The 17,840-nt window shown below is 39.0% G+C and overlaps 1 pseudogene; it reads right to left on the bottom strand.

Moving 5' to 3' along the window:
- Nucleotides 1–4,927: 4,927 nt before the first annotated feature.
- On the bottom strand, nt 4,928–5,515 carry LOC114635169 (annotated as a pseudogene).
- Nucleotides 5,516–17,840: the final 12,325 nt, after the last annotated feature.

Here is a 17,840-nt window from a genome sequence, read left to right as displayed (position 1 = left end):
AACAGGTGGTATGTCTTGACAAAGGCAGCTGTTGCAGCCCCAGCAGATCCAAGGGAGATAGTGAGTTCCAGTCCTAATAAAAAAGGAGGACTATTTCCTGTCTACATCTGGATTGTAGTAGAAGTGATTCTCCTCCTCCTCCTCCTCCTCCTCCTCCTCCTCCTCCTCCTCCTCTTCCTCCTCCTCCTCTTCCTCCTCCTCCTCTTCCTCCTCCTCTTCCTCCTCCTGCTTATTCTCCAGTTCCTTCTCCTCATAGAGATAGACCCAAGAAAAGATCATAACAGGGGTACAAAATCCTGGCCTGGGAATATCTATACAGGGAGTTATTTTTCCTTCACACCAAAGGAAAAAAGGGGGATATGCACTGATTATGCCAGTAACAGTCTGATTGGCAGCATAATGGCAGTCTATTGGCATAGGCCTAGGAGATATGCAAAAGGGTATGGTAGAAATCTGATCAAAAATGAGAATGGCATGAAGGCTCAGTTGGGTGTAATTTCTCTTGGCTCAAATTATCATTGAAGTATTCAAAGGCACTGCAGCTAGCAAGGGGTGGGTTCTAGAGGTACAAAAGCAACAGTGGGAGACATTCAGGTGTGTGGTAAATGGGAGAAGGTTCACAACATAGTGTATGTATCTATCCTAGGATGTTGTTGATTTTATTTGTTCTTCCATTTGTTTTTCTTGTAGAGCAATGTTGTGATGAGTCAGTATAGGCTTAGCTTCGGACACAACCTGTTTAGAGATATGGAAGTCAGCAGTATGGTATCTATTAAATTCACCAGGGTAAAACTTGCCCATTACTCCAGTACACCATTGATCATGCCAAAGATCTGTAATATATACATAGAATAGGGCATGCCATTCTCTACTAAATAGAGGGTTCTTTTATGTCCTGTCATTGCACCTGCTGATCCTTGAGTGAGCTCATACTCCATTCTGTAAAAATAGCAGTAATGGCCTCCATAGGTGTTGACATCCCAGAAGCACAATGGGTCTGTCTGTGAGAAAGGAAAGCAAGCATATTCAGTTGCATAGCACCTCCCACTCCACTGGCATTCGGGTACATTAAAATGGCTAGGGGTTGTTGGCATCTTGCCAGTGGGAAGTTTTTGGTCCCAATTATCTGATTCCTCCCCTGACATAAAACTCTGTCATAAAACTGCCAAAACATTGTGTTAGGAGGAGTGGGGCTAGCCAAGGCACTGGTGTTAAGCAGAGTGAAACGGCCATTAGTATATCAGAGAAAGAGGCTTGGGGGTCAGCTATATTGTGTTGTGTCAATGAGGTCATGAATGTCCTTGCAGGTGATCTAGTTGCATACCCTTGGATGTCTGTGCCATCTCCACTGGAGATGTATTCTTTATGATTACTAGGTGTCCCATCTTTCTGACTGGAGGGATTGTGTCAAACATTGCTGGCAGGCACCCAGCCTAGGGTGGGGTTGGTCCGGTGGGAACACACAATCGGACATCCTTCCAATCATTAACAGATGTCAGGTCCCCTCTAACACCCACCAAGTGGGTCCTTCCATTATAGGATGGGTGGTGTGTGTGGCAGCTTCGTTCCAGTGACAGACAGTAGGGGTTTTGTTCTGGATGGCACAGACCTTCATCACATTGTGAATAGTGCTAGATTTAACTGAATGTTCCATATCAGAGAAACTTGTGCTTATTTGACTAGTTGTTTTTTTTTAATTGTTTGATGTGTTATTTTGGCTCTGGGGATTATGAGGGATGCTAGTGTGGTGGGAGATTTTCCAAGTCTGACAGAAAATTTTAAACTGGAGGTTCTTGAATGCAGGGCCATTTTCTTTTTAACCAAATGATGGAAATGGGTAACATCTATTTGCCAAAGGGTGTTGATCTTAAGCCTTCTGGGGTTAATGCCCAATGTTGTATAGCAGGAGTGTGAATTAGGGAGGCACAAGAGGAACATGTTTTAAGAATACATTTGGGGGTGTTCTATGAGGGTGTTGGGGAATTTAATTTGTTGTGCATTTAAATTGATGTGTGTTAGTTGATTGAGTTCTTTAGCAATGAGTGGCAGGTAACATAGTGAAGGCCCAGTTGTGGCAATCTTACCAGTTCAAGTGTTTCCATTAGAGAGGGCCCCATGGAGGGGTGAGTGTGACCATATATAGCTGACAAAGACAGGGCATGTTCTTGTTTGGAATATATTTGAATATTTTGTTAATAAAGGGGAGAGAGGCTTACCATCAAGCTTGACATAGGAGCAGGCTAAAACAAGGCAAGTAGGTTATCTGCATAAATTCTGTCTAAATACAGGTAAAATGGTTATTTGAGGTATGTGAGAATCAGAATGATGGCAGACAGTTCCTTGAATTGGACCCATCTATCTGGGAGGAAGAAGTTAGGACTCAGTGTTACCATCTTGTCAATATATCAAGTAGGAGGCTCCTTGTCACACTCCCCCCCGCCCCCGTGAAAGCTATGGGAACTCATGAGATAGGGCATCAGGAGGATAAGTGAGGGAGGAGACAACTAAAAGATGTATGGTTGCCAGAAGTGTATTCTTGGGGTAGTGGTTATCTACTTGTTCTAGGAAGTCAATGAGGCCATTAGCAAAGGAAGTGTAGTTTTATAGGAACCATTGAATACCTGGGAGGGAAAAGGGTAAAACAATCACATCAGGCTCTTTTGCTCTGATTTGGAAAGTGTGTTTTCTTCCTGTCCTCATCATGATTTGAAGGAACATTGACCTCGTTTAGTAATCAAGCCTGTACTGGCTGGTTTTTGTGTGTCAAGTTGACACAAGCTGGAGTTATCACAGAGAGGAGTGTCCCTTGAGGAAATGCCTCCATGGGATCCAGCTGTAAGGCATTTTCTCAATTAGTGATCAAGGGTGGGAGGGCCCATTGTGGGTCGTGCCATCCCTGGGCTGGTAGTCTTGTGTTCTATAAGAAAGCAAGCTAAAAAGGCCAGGGAAGGCAATCCAGTAAGTAACATTCCTCTGTGGCCTCTGTATCAGCTCCTGCTTCCTGACCTGCTTGAGTTCCAGTCCTGAATTCTTTTGGTGATTAACAGCAATGTGGAAGTGTAAGCTGAGTAAACTCTTTGCTCCTCAACTTGCTTGTTGGTCATCATGTTTTGTTCAGGGATAGACATCCTGACTAAGACAAACTGATACCAGCATAATAGGGTATTCTGGTGGCAACCTGATCATGTTTTGGGGAGAACTGTGGGAGAACTTTGAAACTTTGGGCTAGAAGAGCCATTGGGTGTTAAGAGCTCTATGGGATATTCTGTAGGAACTTGGAAGATAATGTTGAGAACAGCACAAATGATGGAGGCATGGCTTGTGAAATTTTAAAGGGAAAATTAAAGACTCTTATCAGGGCCATGGCTGTTTTTATTGTGAAGATTTTGTGGTTTTGGTTAGCTGGAGCTGAAATACCAGCTGTGATTAACAAGATACCAGAACTACTAAAGTGAAACTTTTGCATTACTGGGACTACTGATGCTTGTTAGCTGGAACTAAAAAATTAGTGGTGATTAAGAAGAGACCAGCATCATTGAGGTGAAATTTTCTGGGAAGTGTTTTCTGAGAGCACAAAGAGACTGTATTTCAGAAATAACCAAGGTTGAACCTCCTGCTGCAGGTGAACTTTTGGCAATTTGTAAAAGTCACCCAGGTGGTACTGGTTTTGATGGCATAAAGGAGACACGACGAACAGCTGAGGCTTGGCACTGTGACAGGCCATGGAAGGCCATTTGATGAAGGTGCAGCCTCAGTTCTAGTTTATGGTCCAGGACTGAAGGGGTAATGCAAAGGAGTTAAGGCTGGGCACCATGAAGAGTGCTTATGAGAGACTATTGGTGAAGTCTAGTTGCAGTGGAGAACAGGCACCTGGCACCTAGAAGACAAGTTGTGTGCTACAAAGGGCAGAGCTGGAGAAGTGACCCAATCCCTTAGAGGAGCCCAGAAGATGGTGAGTGGATCCCAGACATTGAATGGTCAGAGTTTCATTTTGCTTTTGACTGTGACTGTGCCCTGATATTTTTTTCCTTTTGAAAGAAGAAAGTATTTTACTGGTGCCCACAATTAAGAGACTTTTAATTGTAAAAAGACTTGGAATTTTGAAGAGATTGGATATTTTATAGGGATTAACATTTTTTGGATATTTTATAGGGATTAAAATTTTTTTAAATAATTTATTTATTTTTTTCAAATCGTAATTTATACTCATTCACACAGGGGTTATAAACACAAAAAGGCAGGATGTGGGGAAGTGGATGACACTGGAGTGTGGGTGTTCAGGGGGAATACAGATATCTTTCAGAACAGGCTATCGGCTGGGTGAGGGTTCAGGGGACAGGTCACTATTGTTAGTAATCTGTCTAAACTCCACCTCCACAGTCACCGGCAACAGCCAGGTATGTTCCACCCCAGAGTTACCTGGCAACAGCCAGGTAGGCCTGCCCACTATAAAAGGGGCTGCTTGCCCCCTCCTCTCTCTCTTTCTCTTGTTCCCCTCGACCCAGTGCCTGCAGGTTGCTGTCTCCCCTCCCTCCTTCCCTTCCCCCTCTCTCCATGTGGTCATGGCCAGCCTTCACTTCTCTACTCCTCTCTCTCTCCTCTAGCTCTCCCACTCTCTTAATAAACCTCCCCTCGTGGAACCATCTAGTCTACTGTGATCTGTCCAAGCTGCGTGTGAAATCCTTTCAACTAGGACTCTGCCTATGATTCACTTGTCTTTATCTAAGTTGGTATTACCTGCCAAGGCTACCTATTTACAAGGTCTATGACTACTCAGGCTGGTAAATTGTCACAAAAGCTGCCTGTTTACAATAGCTTATAGCCATCTGTATTTTTTTTTCCCCTTGCAGGAATGCAAGTTTTTATTAGAATACTTTACATTGTGTTTGCAAACTTATAACACGGGGAGGGGGGGAACAAAACGGCTCTACTTCGTTCTTTCCACTTCCTGCACCGGAGCCAACTGGGTGGCAGCCTCACATTCTGGCACAGGTGTTGGCAGGGTAGCAGACTCAGGGACTGGCACAGGAGTTGGCTCGGTGTCAGCTTCAAGGACTGTCACAGGAGTTGTCTGGGTGGCAGCCTCATGGACGTTCACAGGAGTCGGCTGGGTGGCCGCCTTACAGGCCTCCATAAGATGACGCTCAACTCCAGCCTCCAGAGCCTCCTTTTCCATCAGTTTCATGCGGCAATGGTGAGCCACATTAGAGAGCATCTGAGCAACTTCCTTTTAAAAAGAAGGCAGTCGGAAGATCCAAATCTCAGCTCGTTTTTCAGGACCCCACACGTTCATATGAATCACCGTCTGCAATGTACTTTCAACATGCAGGATATGCTCTCTGTTCTTACCAAACATGATTTCCACTAGTGACGGTTCCACGTACATTCTCTTTGGATCTTCCAGATACTCGACATGGAACTACTTGGGCAGCTTGGCCTCTTGAACAATTACAAATATAGTACCTTCTTTGTGATTCAGCGGAACCAGTGTCTGAAACTTCTTGAGAGTGGCCATACCATACCCAGCAGTCTCACCGCAGAAAGCCTACCCAACTCCAAAACCAGCAAACTCCAGGGATTAAAATTTTAATATTTAAGAATTTGTAAAGACTGTGGGACTTTTAAAGTTCTTTAGATCTTGGGGATGAATAAGAAAGTAAGGATTGAGGCTTCATAGTGATGTGTTTGTGTGTCAAGTTGACAAGGAGTCCGTTGTACTAGCTGGTTTTGTGTGCAAACTTGGCACAAGCTGGAGTTATCACAGAGAAAGGACCTTCAGTTGAGGAAATGCCTCCATGAGATCTAGCTGTAAGGCATTTTCTCAATTAGTGATCAAGGGGACTGGGCCCATTGTGGGTGGCATCCCTGGGCTAATAGTCCTGGGTTCTATAAGAAAGCAAGCCGAGAAGGCCAGGGGAAGCAAGTCAGTAAGTAACATCCCTCCATGGCCCCTGCATTATCTCCAGGTTCCTAACCTGTTGCAGTTCCAGTCCTGACTTCCTTTGGTGATTAACAGTAATGTGGAAGTGTAAGCTGAATAAATCCTTTCCTACCCAATTTGCTTTTTGGTCATCATGTTTTGTGCAGGAATAGAAATCCTGACTAAGAGAAAGTCACTCCCGCTATTGGTGTATGGAGCCACTGTAGGATTCTCTGAGATCGATATAAGGCTCCAACTGCCATCATGTTGAGGAATTGAACATAAGGACTTGGACTAGCTGTTGTGAGTTATAATGAGCCAGGAAAGCATACTAATATAACAGAGGGCCTTCCTGTCTAATGGTGTCAGAGAGCAAGGAGAGGAGGGGTCATTTTTAAATAAGTCAAATAAAGGCTGTAGTTGGCTGGTGAGTGTGGGGAGCCAAGGTCTTAGCCAATTCATGTTGATCAAGAGGCTTTGGATAGTATTTAGAGTTAGCAGGCTTGACTGAGGTTAGGGTGCTTTCTGTTCCTAGGAATGTGATGAGGGTGAGGGGATGAGTTAGATCTTATCTTCTGCTATGGTAAAGTTTCTTTCTCTAACAGCTTTTATGGTTTGTTGTTTAAGATTCTCTAGAGTTAATTTTTGATCTTGCCTTTTATCTTGCCATATTAAGATGCCATCCATGTAATGATTTATATGGAGGCCTGATTTAATAAATGGTTTTAATGTGTCACCTACAGCTTCCTGGCAAAATGTGGGACTGTTAGTCATGCTTTGAGGGAGCAGGGTCCATTCAAATCTGTCAGCTGGTGCTCAGTTATTGACTTAAGGTACTGAGAAGGCTAGACATTTGCAAACTTGTTCATGGAGTGGTATTGAAAAGAAGCAATCTTTAATATCTAAGACTAGTAGTGTGGTATTTAATGATATGTCAGAGGCCAGTGGGCAGCCTCAATAATGTGAACCCCAAATTTTCATGGTTTTATTAATTCTTTCAGATTCTGAAGGACCAGGGTCTAAACTGCCACCCTGGGAATATGCTTGGAGGGACCTATGGCTCTAGCTGTATATGTAGCAGAGGAGGTTGTAGGGAGAGGAGGTATTTGGTTCCATGAAGGCTGGATGTTCCAGTGTGGGGGAATTCAAGGTCAGGGAGGGGGAGTGGGTAGAAAGGTAGGACACACCCTCATAGAAGTAGCAGGAGGAGGGACTGACTGGATAAGGGGTTTATGGGGGCAATTGGGGTAAGGGAATAACATAAGAAATGTAAATAAAATATCCAATTAAAAAAATTTGGATGCCAAGGAATTTTCTGCCTAGTGTCTATGACACCCTACAACTAGACATACCTATGCCAAGGTGAAAAGAAAGGATCCACTTACTGGCATATGGCATGACCCTGATCAGGTATTTAATATGGGAAAGAGGGCATGTTTGTGTTTTTTTTCTTTTTTTCTTTTCTTTTCTTTTCTTTTCTTTTCTTTTCTTTTCTTTCTTTTTTTTTTTCAGGATGCTGAAGGAGAATGTTGGCTGCCAGAGTGATTGGTGAGACATGCTGATGCTGAGACAGAGTGATACTAACCTGTGAGTTTGCTAAGTGCCCTGGCAATGGTGACTGGGAAACTATATTGGACACATGTTTCTGACGTACCTTTGCTTTCCTATATCCCAAATGGGATAAGCTGCCTTGTCTCAAGTTTTTAGACCTTGTGAGACAGAGAATCAAAAAGAGAAGTTATAATGACTCTTGTATATTTCTTAAAGGTGACCAGTTATTCAGATTCAATCATGGTCTAGGCTAGAAATCAATCCAGTATTGGAAATAACAGTCTTCATTTGGAAGGCTGGATCTGGACATTTTCAGAATCATATTTGGAAGTTAGCTGCAATTCTCTATAGTATGTTAGCAAGAGATAAAGTTGGGAAAGGATCTGGATTTCAACCAAGTGTTAGTGCATGTGTTAAGGCTCTTTTAATTGTCAAATTAAAATTACTTCTTATACAATATTTAATGTAAGTGGCATTGATTGTATACTTTCCAATTGTGTTCCTGTGTTGAAACCTGGCATGTCTGTTACAGGGGGTCTATCAACCAGCATTTGTCTTATTGCCCTGAGTATTAACCAAACAGTTTTCTGAAAAAAAAAAAAAAACTTGTAAGTACTGGAAGAAGTCAGTTGGGCTTTAAGCAGAAGCAAAAGGGCAGTGGGCTTGATTATTGCTGGTATAACAGCTTTTATTACATTAATTGCTAGCACTACTGCTTCTGCAATTGCTTTGACACAAGGAGTTAAGACAGCTACTTTTATTAATCATTTAGTAAAGAAATGTTACTAACGTGTTGAGTATACAAGAGGATTTTGATAGACATTTGGAACATTAGATCAATGCTCTTTATCCTACTCAAATTGTTGGAAGAAGGTTCAGAGTTTAAGAGTAAAGAGCCATCTCAAGTGTCATGCCAAATACCAATTGAGTTGTGCTACTCCTCAAATTTACAATGCTAGTCATAATTAGGAAAAAGTTTAAAGACACTTGCAGGGTATTTAGCATAATTCAAACACCTCTCTGGATGTTTTAACTTTGCATAGTGAGATTATGAATTTAAAGAATTCTGCTCTGCTGAGTATTGATGCTGCAGATAATACTGAAAAAATTATCCATGGTTTGAGGTCAGTATTTCCAGTTTGGTCAGGCATCAAGAATCCCATATATAGCTTCATCGTGTTAGCCCCTTTTGTCATGGGAATACTTTTATTCCTGCACATTGTATGAAAGGTTGTCTTTAACAACATCAACACGTTGGCAGCCAAAGTACGTGACTTGAAACTGAAAATGGATCCCTAGACAGAGTTACTAATTTAACAGACTGGCAAGCCAAGGATGGGTGAGATTCTGCACAGAGCCTTACCAACCTAATCCATAAGTGCATTGCTTTGATAATTCATAGTCCACGATGGGTAAGGGAGACATTTTTGTCAGAAAGTCCTAAGACAGGCTCAGTCTGGTTTATGAAATAAAAAGGGGGGAGGTGTGAAGAGCTTTTTGGCTTACTTTGAAATCTGATATTGACCAAGGACAAGGAAATGGGCTTCAGGCTGGAATCTGACATTAGGCTAGAACAAAGAAGTAATTTTAGGCAGGAATCTAAATATTAGGCTAGAACAAAGAAGTAGGCTTCAGGCATGAAAATGACTTTGGGCTAGGATAGAGAAGTAGACTCAGATATTTTGGTCTTTCTGATAAGCCCTTAGAATTAGTGATCATGGGAGTGATTAGGGAACTTTGTTTATTGTCTTGGTTGTTCTTTGACTATTTGTGTTTATTGTCTTGCTTTTACTTTGACTATTTGCATCTATTGTATTGCTAGTTCTTCAACCTAGAACTGGCCTTAATATTTGCATGTAATTAAAATGGTATAAAAGCAAAAAGGAGGAGGAGGGATGGGATAAGGGGCTTACGGGGAAGGGGGAAGGAAATGGGGAAAGGGGATAACATCTGAAATGTAAATAAATAAAATATCCAATTAAAAAAAATCCCAGAGAAGCCTCCAGTTCTTAATTTTCTATTTAATTACAAAAGCTTGGGTATTCCAGGGTCTTTTAGAGGGTCAAATATACCCAATATATAACTGATACTTAACTAATTGTTGTAATTATTGTTAATATCTCCCTGTGTTACAGCCATTGTTCCACACAGCCCAGATCTTCTGTAATCCATTCTAGGCAGGGAATATGGTATTCAACAATGGCCCTTAGAATTGGTGATTCTTTTGATCTCGATATTTTTGTTAATCTTCTATTTGGAGGCCATCTCCCTCTTCTCTACTATCAAGGAGTAAGTACATTTAAATCTTCTAAGATGTCCCAACCCAGCCTTTACAGTCACTAGGGGTCTAATAGGCCCACTTGTCCCATCTGAATCTTTCCATTTATTAAAGTCTTTGGTAATGTATGCTAGAGAGAGACCACCTACTCTTACCAGTTCAGGACAATGTGAAGTGACTTCAACTTATCTAAGGATGGCCTTATCTGGTCCTGTGTCTTTTAGGCATGTAAGACTTCTATTTTATTTAAAGTTTGTGTCCCAGTGGACTTATAGGTCTTTCTGTTCTACCAATGTGGCTAAGGGTTGACCCACATGGAGTTTAAAGGTGGCAGGTGTTTGCTGTGTTTATCATATTTACATTTACATTTCCTTTTCCAGTGGAAGCCCTTCCAGCATAGGGAGCAGAGAAACTTAGGAGTCTAAAGGGCAGTTGAATCACTTTCGTGTAAAGGGCAGTCTCCTTTCCAAGTCTGTTTTCCTCTGAGGACTTAGCTGGTTGAGTATTCTTATCAATGAGTTATTGAGTGAGATAACTCAGTGATAGTCAACTAGTAGTTTGTTTGGTTTGAAAATTTTATTGAAAGTACTCTCAGGCCTAGAGCCTCAGCAGGTATGAGTATAAACTTCACATAGTTTGGGTCACTTTTCCTTCTTATTCTCAATGTATGTTTCTGTTTTCTCCACTGTGATCATCAAATATGTTCTATGTACAATTAAGTGCCTCTAGAGACCAACCTGGAAGCTCCTAAGTATTCAAAAATTCGAGGACCAAAACTAGTAGGATGTTACTTCCATCACTTCAGTTATTTGTGAAAACAGGCAGGCTTGCTTAGAGACAGGCAATGGGAAACCATTTGTCATCTCTCAATAGAAGGTTCATAAACTGATTTTCCCCTAAGTTTAATTCATTGCAGTTAAAAAGACAGGAACTTGGAAGCTTTGTTTCTGTTAAGCTTAGGAGTGTAATGTGAGGAATCAATGCAATCATAATCAAAGGGAAGCTCATAGAAAGATCAGTTATTATAGCTATGAAGCACATCATGCCTTAGAACACAGTTTAAGTCCTACTGCTATGCTAAGACTTTTAAAGCCTTATCTTTCAGCCTAGCTGTTGGTATTCGAGCAAGTTGTATAATTTTTTTCTGTTGTTTTGTTTTAATTTTGAAAATAGAACATTAGTATCTGTTAATAGGGTTGAGAGGCTTTTTAATGCATGTAAGCAGTAACACATTAAAAGAACTGAAGAATCATCCCTGGAACATGGTGAATGAACTGAGAAAACAACAGTTCAGCACTGATGTACAATAAATTTTTTTCCTGGTGTTGAGGAAATATTCACATGCAATCCTGAAGAAAAACCTCACTCAATTGCCTTATAAAATATTAATAAATTAATACATTTATTTTTCTCCTGACAAACTAATGATGTTCACAAAAAAAGTGATTCATGTTTACAGATTGCTTTGACAGAATGTCTCTAGGATCAGGTATGGTAAACTCAACTAGAATACATAGATGTATAGAACATGACTCCCTGGAAAATGGTATGCAAGATTTCTAGAAGGAAATCACATTGGACCTGAAGTACTGAACTTTAACTGCAGGCCAGAGAATGTAGTTTAAGTTTAAGGTAGAATAGAAGGAGCTATTCTCTTCATAATATTCTGAACACCTCTGGGATTTGTCTATGTCTCATGAGTTCCAGTGCCCTTGAAAGTTTATTAATGAGCAGCATCTATAAATCAGGTGTATTTGACTTGGTGATCTTATTCTTTGTATTAAGTCATAATCAACAGATGCTAATTAAAACAGTTTCTATGATAATATACATTTTTAATCCCTTAGCTTTTCCCCCACGAAAACATAAAGAAGAAAAAGAGATTTTTAATGTTTTCTGGCTTTCTCAACTTTATACTTCAAATTATGAGGGCAGGGTATATCATTCTTTTATGGATAGCTATAGTATCATGGAACATAACTTAATTATATTGCTGATGTGCTTGAGTTTCTTCAGCTAGTTACTGCACTTCAAAATGGTGCGAAAAGAACAGTTGGCATATTAAGGGAACTGTTTCTACAGTTTGCTGAGTCATATAATTGTTTATTATGTTAGCCAAAATTTGAAACAAGGCCTTGATTTAAGATATATGCAAGAACATTTCCCATGTATTCTGGGCTGTGAATAAGTCCAAATGGTTTTTTACTCTAAATACATGTTCCTCTTTTTGGTTTTGAAATTTGCATTCATGTTTGCATGTTGGTATGCCAGAGGTCTGAAATTCTCTGGTGTTCAAACAAAACGTACTGATTAAATCCAGTCCGGGGGGAGAAAATCTCCAGCTGCTCTAGATATGTAATTTATGATGTCTTTGCATCCATTTACAAAAATATCATATGAGGAGACAGGAAGCCTGCAGAGATTACCTGCCTCATTTCTCATCCTTTGCCAATAGCCTTGAACTATTGAATACCAATGGCCCCTGCCGAAGATATATAAGAGGTCTCTGCTTAACTCTGTGGGCTTCCTTGTTATCAGTAAAAAAAAAAAAAATCAACTATGTAAGGACTAAGTCTGTAATCCTTTTACAGTTTAGAAAGGACTCCTAGATGTGAAGATTTTAGCATGGATGGAATAGACACACTGACAATGCTACACGGTACTACTTACTTAGAGAATATGATTGCACAAATAAAACATAGATTCACTAGGGATGTATAAAGGCAAAAATCAATATTGTCAAGAACCTGAAAACAAAAATATCCTGGATATGTTGCTCTGCTGAGACATACAGAATAAAGAATAGTCTCTTGAACAATGATATTTTACAGATTTACCTCATTTGTCCTGTCTGGTGACACTTTGATGGGCTGGACAAATAGTACTCCTTTGATTTTTATAACTGAGAAATCAAGAGTTGCAGATATTGATAGACCTCAACTCATATGGTAGAAGGTGTCATAACAATTGAGGATATTGTTATCCTTAGACCATGCCTACCAAATAAAAATAAATTGCCATACAAATAGGCTGAACAGTCAACAAAATTCAACTGAAACAAGTTGTGTTGTAGCACAGTTGTGCGTGCAAGTGAAGGAGCAGAATGATGATAGAGTTGCTGTCTCTATCTTCTTCCTTTGAGGAAAGAAAAGCAGTTTTCTTTCATGTAACATCAGTTAAAGGCAGTGGTTTGGTTTAACCACATTATAAATAATATAAATGAGACATGCTATGTATATGGATGCTAGAAAATGGAATAATTTCTATTCTATTTGCACAGGTGCCAAATCATCACAATTAAGAATGATGCTTTTTCTTGTCTGAAAATGAGTGGAATTATGATTTAGTTCACTGGTGCATTTAAACCACTTCTAGTCCAATATGACAAGTGGCTTCCCATCGGAATCTGGCATAAATATTTAGAGAAGAAATTGGACTTGCTGCTAGTAGATATTATTATCACTGTATGAAGACTGGGTGCTTGAACTAAGAATGGTTTTCAAATGCAAGTTTGCCCTTCTTATGTAAATCAGGCCTGGGAGTGCTCATCTGTTTCTCCTCAGTACACACAAAGCTTCACTGCAAGGTCCAAGGCGCATTCATAGTCTCCAGCTGTCTTGGCAATAAGAATTCCTGTAGAAGCCAATAGAATGTATTCAAGCTTTGTCTGGAGTGTTTGTCTGCAGTGAACCAGTAAAATTCAAAATAAAATATCGAAACCAAATCCAAAGCAGCAGCAGCAACAACAACAACAACAAGGACAACAACAACAATGACAACAGCTCTGTAATACATTCTTGCATACAATGATATATGGATAGAATGTTAATAAAATAGTGCTTGGAAATATATAAAATAAAAAATAAAAATATAACCTACCACAGAAGTATACAAAATAAAAACCATTTATAGTCCTGATTCTAGGAAAGGTCCATTACCACCCATATCAGAATCTGACATCTTTAAATAGTTCCTAGAGGCCCCATCCCCAGAGATTTGCTTTCATTCCTTTGGCTACCACTGTCTACAGTTGACTAAGAGTGGTTCTCACTTTCTTCCTCAACTTCTTGCTTCTTCACTCTCATTTCTTCCCCCCTTTCTCTTTTACAAATCATTGTATATTATTATTATATATATGATTAAGTAATTCTGTTATAAGAGTGTGTATAGACAAATAACAATGTCTGCTGTAGATATTTTATACCTCCTGTAAGTATTTTGTTCCCACTTCTAAGAAGGGCTGAAGCATCCACACTTTTGTCTTCCTTCTTCTTGAGCTTCATATGGTCTGTGAGTTGTATCATTCTAGGTATTATAAACATTCTGCTAACTATTAGTGAATAAAATGTTTGATAATAAGAAAATATCTGTATAAAAACTTCATATTGACTCTAGTAGGACTGAATTTGGGTACTCATATGTCTTGAGGAGGAAATTAACTTTTTTCTCTATCAAGATGGTAACATTTTGTCAGTACTATGGCCTTTCCTTCAATCTCTACTCCTCCACACTTTGTCCCCGTCCCCATATTTCCTTTAGACAGGAACAATTATCAGTTAAGAATTTAGAGATGAGTGGGTAGCCCCATCCCTCAACCAGGGGCCATGCCTAATCTCTGAGTATGGTCTCTACAGGTTCTCCCTCCCCTTTGTTGGGTGTTTTGGCTAATGTCATCCCTGTTGGGTCCTGGGAGCCTTTTGCTTTCCTGGCATCTTGTACTTTCTGGTGGCTACCCCCAGTTCCCCCATCCCCCATTGCTATCCACATCTGTTCAACTTCTTACCATGTGTATATCATCCGGGCCTCCTCCCATAACTGATCCTACCCCTTTTTCCCTCTACCCCTCCTCTCTTCCTCCCACCCTCTACCTCCTGTGAGTATTTTGTTTCCCCTTCTAAGAAGGGCTGAAGCATCCACACTTTGGTTTTCCTTCTTCTTGAGCTTCATATGGTCTGTGACTTGTATCATGGGAATTTCGAGCTTTTTGCCTAATATCCACTTGTCAGTGAGTGTATACCACGTGTGTTCTTTTGACTTTTGACAAAGTCATGTAACAGTTTTCTCCTGTAAAGTGATTTTCTTAGTTTGTAATTTTGAAAATATTTTTAATTTAACATATATATAAATAAGGTTCTTCTGGAGTTTTTGCATATGCGTCTTTATACTTTGTTCTTTCTTATCCCCCTCCCATGCCACATTCCCTTAATCCTCTCCCCTATCTGAAGCGCTTTAGTTCCTAAACAGTTCCCACGCATTCATGTCACCTATGTTCTTTTTTACAACCCACCTCTACTCCTTAAAGATACCTTCCTCTCCTCGCACGGTTAATTGTATATTTTCATGACCATATGTATACAAATACATATACACAGAGTCCTCATATGAGAGAAAATATATTTCTGAATTTAACTTATTTGGCTTAATATAATGATCTCTAGTTGCACCCCTTTTTCTGTAAGTGTAATGATTTCACTTTTCTTCATGGTTGAATAAGGTCACATTAGGTGTATTTCCACATTCATCTGCTGATGCTTATGTAGGCTGGTTCCATTTTCTGACTACTGTTAATGGTTCATGCAGTGAACCACTTTAAACATGCAGTGGTTCCATTTTCAGTTTTTTTGAGGATCCTCCATACTCATTTCCATAGTGGTTGCATAAATTTATATTCCTTACATCCTTGCCAGCATTTGTTGTTCTTTGTTTTCCTGATGGTTGCTATTCTGATTATGGTAAAGAAGAATTTCAATAGTAGCACTAGTCTTCATTTCCCTGGTGGCTAAGAATGTTGAAGCTTTTTGTTGTTTGTTTGTTTTTGTTTTTTGTTTTGTTTTAAAGTGGCTAAGGATTTTTTTTGATATCTTGTGAAACATTTATTAGCAGTTTACATTTCTTCTTTGGAAAACTGTCTGTTCAATTTAATAGCCTATTTATTGACTGGGTGATTTAGAGTCTTGGTTTCTTTTCCTTCTTTAGTTAAGTTTAGCATTTAGAGTTCTTTATATAGTTTGGATACCAATTAACTGTGTTGTACAGTAGGTAAATATTTACTTCTCATTATATTAGTTGTTTCTTCATTGTAGCGTTTACCCTATTATGTAGATAGATTTTAATTTCATGTGTAATGACACAACTTAATCTCATTTTTAAAATTCTTGGGTTTATTTCCCATGCTATTGGAGTCCACTTTTTTCCAGAAAGTTTTAATTTATGCCTATGACTTTAAGTGTGTATACCTTGGTTTTCTTTTGGAAATTTCATGGTTTTATATCTTTAATTTATTTTCTTTCAATTGATTGTGTGTGTGTATGTGTGTGTGTGTGCGTGTGTGTGTGTGTGTGTGTGTGTGTGTGTGTGTGTGTGTGTGCAGGACAAGAGATAAGGGACTGAATTTTATTCATCCACATCAGGATGTTATCATCATTATCTCCAACTGTTAACATGACATTCCTGGCAAACGTAAACCTCATTGGGGAATTATCTCCTTATATTGTTCTGTAAGATGCTTTTGGGGAGTGGAGGAGGATTGCTGATTAATGTATAAAGAAACTGATCAAGCTAAGAGAAGCAAGTCACTAAGCATCTTTTCCTCTCTGGTATCTGTTTGAGCTCTAACCATGACATCCTTGTAGCATATAACAAAGCCTAATAAACCCTTTCCTCCTCCTCATTGCTTTTGGCCAGTATTTCAAAACAGTATATATACCACATTAGGGTAGATGTTTAGTTTTCACAGCATAATTTGGTGAAGAGACGCCTTTTTCCGAAGTATGTTTTTAAAACTTGTGTCAAAAAAGTAAATGTTCATAGTTATTTGGCTTTATTTTTGTGTTTTCTGTTCTATAGGACTACCTGTTTTGTGTCAGATCATGATATTTTTTGTTATTATGGTTCTGTAGTATAGTTTGAAATCATGTATTACAATGCATTCTTCTTGCTTTGGATATTTGGTATATTTTGTGTTTCTATATAAATTTGTAGATTTTATTTTCTTATTCTGTGAAGAATGTCATTGCGATATTTATGGGGAATGTTGATTTTGGTGATATAGTCAGTTATACAATATTGATTCTGCCAATCCTTTGCCCTTGGGAGTGTCTTCATCTCCCTGTGTCTTCTTAGGTGTCTGAAAGATTTCATTGCAAAAGTCTTTCACATTTTTGGTCATGTTTATTCTTAGGCATTTTATTTATTATTTTGAAGGTATTGTAAATTGAGTTTTGCCCTAAATTTCATTCTTGTCTTGTTTATTATTGGTGTACAGAAAACTTTCCAGTTTCTGTATGTTGATTTTGCTTCCTGCTACTTTGATGGAACTATTTATTTGAAATAGAAAGGTTTCGAGTAGAGTTAGTGGGGTCTTTTAAGTATAAGGTTGTCATCTGCAAATGAGAAGATTTGACATCTTCCTTTTTTGCCCTGATTTTTATCATTTTTTTTGACAACTACTTCTGTTAGGTTTTGCTTGTTCTCATTTTTATAGGACATTGAGTTGCATAATTAGGTTATATAATAGCTTTCTGAGTTTCTTTTTTTTTTATGTAAGCTCTCATAGCTATAAAATTTCCTCTTAGTATTTAAGCTCAGATATATTCTAGAATGTTTGTGCTTTGATTTCATGGAATTATAGAAATTTAATTTTTTTCTTTTCCTAGTTTGTTTAATGCTTCACTAGTCCTTCAAAAATTTACCATTCAATCTCCAATTATCTATAGTTTCTATAGGTTCTTTGCAATTGATTTCAAGTTTTATTGCAGATATTTTACATTATTTTGTATTGGTTAAGCCTTGATCTGTGACTTACAAATTGCTTTATTTTGTAGAAGATACCATGAGTGACTGAGAAGAATGTGTATTCTTTTTGCTTATTTGTTTTTATTTTATTTTTGTTTTTTGTTTTGTTATTTTGTGAAACATGGTTTCTCTGTTACTGTTTTGGCTGTTCTAGAACTCACTTTATAGACCAGGCTGGGCTTCAACTCACAGAGATCCACTTTTGAGAGCTAGGATTAAAGTCACACATCATTTGTTGGGAATCCCGTAGATCCATTTGATCTGTAGTATATTTCCACATGAAGTTCCCTCCCCCCC

This window comes from Grammomys surdaster, unplaced genomic scaffold (genome assembly GCF_004785775.1).
Source record: "Grammomys surdaster isolate TR1022 unplaced genomic scaffold, NIH_TR_1.0 1165, whole genome shotgun sequence".
Lineage (NCBI taxonomy): Eukaryota > Metazoa > Chordata > Mammalia > Rodentia > Muridae > Grammomys > Grammomys surdaster.
Note: the sequence above shows the minus strand (reverse complement) of the source record. Positions and strands in the feature narration are given on the sequence as shown.